At 48.3% G+C, this 3,148-nt stretch overlaps 1 protein-coding gene across 2 annotated transcripts in view; it reads right to left on the bottom strand.

Annotated features, from left to right (window-relative positions):
• Positions 1–3,148, bottom strand: part of YPEL2 (yippee like 2) — a 65,289-nt gene that overhangs the window by 41,896 nt on the left and 20,245 nt on the right. Inside the window, exon 1 of one of the 2 annotated variants that reach the window (XM_023516624.1) lies at positions 1,048–1,062. The exons of the other annotated variant lie outside the window; for it this stretch is intronic. The gene's annotated coding sequence lies outside the window, so the exon portion shown is untranslated. Of the gene's footprint in view, positions 1–1,047; positions 1,063–3,148 lie in introns of those variants that run through there. 2 annotated transcript variants of the gene reach the window in all.

Raw genomic sequence — 3,148 nt, 5'->3', positions numbered from 1 at the left:
TGTGATGCCACAGCACTCTACCCAGGGGAATAGCTTGAGGCTCTGTCTCAAAAATAAAAAGGCTCAGTGCCCATATCTCAGTGGTTAGGACGCCATTCACGTGTACCAGTGCTGGTGGGTTTAAATCCAGCCTGGCCTTGCTAAACAGCAATAACAACAACAAAACAGCTGGGCATTATGGCAGGCACCTATAGTCCCAGCTACTTGGAAGGCTGTGGCAAGGGAATTGATTCAGCCCAAGAGTTTGAGGTTGCTGTGAGCTATAACGCCAGGCACTCTCCTGAGGGCAACATAGTAAGACTCTGTCTCAAAAAAAACAAACAAACAAAAAAAAAAACACCACGCTTACCCACATGTCCTCCATGGACACTTGGCACACTGGCATCATCACTATTCCCAGGAAACCCTCCATAAGGCCAGGCTTAAACATGTGCCACTATAGCCCCAGGGAGAGGACCCCTAAAGGGCTCTGCCTCCTGAGCCAACCAAGGTGAGTGGTGAGAGGAGAAGTCGTTCAGCCTCTGGATGTTCACTGCATCCAGCAAGCATATACAGATTTCTCATCCATTCCCAGACACCCGAGTCCAACATTTGAAGCTACAACCTGCCAAGGCAGCACACCCCACACCAGCCTTTGCTCTGGGATTGAGCATGGACACAAAGGGTCTAGCTCTTGATTGACAGGATCCCTCATGGCTGGCTGGCTCTTTCAGAAGAAGTGACTGTCTTTCTGATACCTGACTTCAGAAGTAGAATCTAAGTACATTTTTTAAGTGAATGAAATCAATGGCATAATCAGACTCCTGCATCTAAAATCCACAGTAGCAGTCAATTTTACCAGAATTTCTCCCAAACTCTCAGACTTTCCATTACTCATCCCACAGCAGACGTCTCCCCCACTATAGCCTCGGCCCTTCTACTGGGAAGGAATCAAGGGCACTGAAAAAGTGAGGTGGCCACCAGGGTAACCAAGGGAGTAGGAAGGCCAAGCAAAGGTCTGAGGGCACAGCCACAAGGACTAAGACTCATGCGGCTTCTCTGGCTCACCTGCCTGAGGCTTCAGCACCTGTATATCCCCTGGGCTTTACTAATAGGGGTGGTGTTTCCACTTGCCTTCCTCCCAGGAGAGCTGTGAGTGTTAATTAACACCTGTGTCATGCTTTGAAGATAAAAAAATTATTTAGAAAGACAACAAAATCAGGTCTTCCTTGCTGGATTATGTCTGGGATCCATGTGGATGATTAAAGAAAGCCTGCAAATCATAGGCCTCTTTTTTCACTAAACCTCACCGGAACCAAATCTTACAAAGGGATGCTGTCCTCCCTGACATCCTTCTCACCACAGATGACACCATGGCAGCCATACTCCTGGGATGCTTCCTGAGTGGACACTGCCTGGCACTAGGTTGAAGGAGGAGTCACTACCCCTTATCCCACAATAAGATCATATCCCTTCTATAGTCCTGAGCCAGAAGGCTCCACAGGCAAGGTGACCATGACCAATTATATGTGAGATGCCTGATACTTGAAGGGACTCAGACTTAGAGGGAAAAGGGAATACTGTTATCCTGCTCAGTCTCCACCCTCTATTTTTTATTTCTTTTTGAGACAGAGTCTCACTCTGTCACCCCAGGTAGAGTGCCGCGGCATCACAGCTCACAGCAACCTCAAACTCTCGGGTTCAAGCAATCCTCTCACCTCAGCCTCGCAAGTAGCTGGGACTACAGGTGCCCAACAGAACGCCTGGCTGTTTTTAGAGACGAAGTCTCATTCTAGGTCAGGCTGGTCTTGAACTCTTGAGCTCAGGCCATCCACCCGCCTCAGCCCCCCCAGAGTGCTAGGATTACAGGCATCAGCCACTGCACCCAGCCTCCCCCTCTTTTTCTAAAGCCATGGTTATACTGAACATTATAGAAATACTTAAAGGGCATAGAAGTGGGAAATAATTTCCTGACTTTGCCTCACAGTTATGCCTGACCGTAACAAGCGATAGGGAAGAAAAGCACACAAACCCTGAGGTCCACAGCCCCTTCATCACACACTGGGCTTATTCCGGGTAGCAGGTGAGGTGAATAGACAAAGCAGCCAGGGCAGACCAATGCTGCTAGGTGCCTAAGCGTCACAGGTGGTAGAAAGAGCCAGTTCCCCACTTGGAGTTTCCTGAAATACTCTCACCCACTCCAATACCCCTGGGTTCCACGACAGTATTTCCAGGAAAGGAAGGTGTGATGAGTTAGGGTTAGGAAACAGGAAAGGGAACAGTAGGCTTCTCCAGGCCAGACACTTCTCAAGTCCACAGCCTTCACTGCCCGCTGGGGAGCATGAGGAGCACTGGACCCATCCGTCTTGTACAAACACTGAGGGAAGAAAAGGAAACAATGACCCTGGCTGCCAGTCTGGGTTTACAGAGCAGCTACAGTCTGTTTTCTTATACGTGCAGACAGCTTCTAAATTATGCATTTCCCCAGAGTAGAATTATTTCTTCTCTCACTTCTTTTCTGTAGGAAATCCAAAAAAAGGTCACAGGCAGAGGTTTCTGGTTATGCTCAGCTTTGAATCTGAATCCCGAAACTTATTTGAAGCTGCCTTCTGCGGAATAGGCATTTATAGTCTATCTTACATGTGAGTTTGTCACATACAAATGAGCACTCATGTACATACAGTCATTCCTCACCACAGCTCAGAACGCAGAAAACAAAAGTAAAATCTCCCATACACTCAAGGGTCCAGGATGCTTGGTGCTAGGCACCTGGCACTGGGTGCCTAAGTGTCACAGGTGGTAGAAAGAGCCAAGTATCCCACTTGGGGCACCTGTTTACATACAAATGTAAACTCATACTGTCAGAGTCACTCTGTTCCTCTCCCTTTCATACGAATTCACAGAGGCCAGGAGTGGTAGCTTATTCCTGTACTCCTAGAAAGCACTCTGGGAGGCCAAGGCGGGTGGATTGTTCAAGCTCAGGTGTTGGAGACCACCCTGAGCAAGAGCAAGAGCAAGACCCTATCTCTACCAAAAACAGAAAAACTAACTAGGTATTATGGTGAGCACCTGCAGTTCCAGCTACTCAGGAGGCTGAGGCAAGAGGATCCATCGAGCCCAAGAATTTGAGGTTGCTGTGAGCTATAATGCCAAGACACTCTACCCAGGG

The sequence above is a fragment of the Otolemur garnettii genome, unplaced genomic scaffold (assembly GCF_000181295.1).
Source record: "Otolemur garnettii isolate 467f Iridium unplaced genomic scaffold, OtoGar3 scaffold00094, whole genome shotgun sequence".
Classification (NCBI taxonomy): Eukaryota; Metazoa; Chordata; class Mammalia; order Primates; family Galagidae; genus Otolemur; species Otolemur garnettii.
The sequence above is the reverse complement of the archived record's forward strand: the minus strand, read 5'-3'. Positions and strand labels throughout refer to the sequence as shown.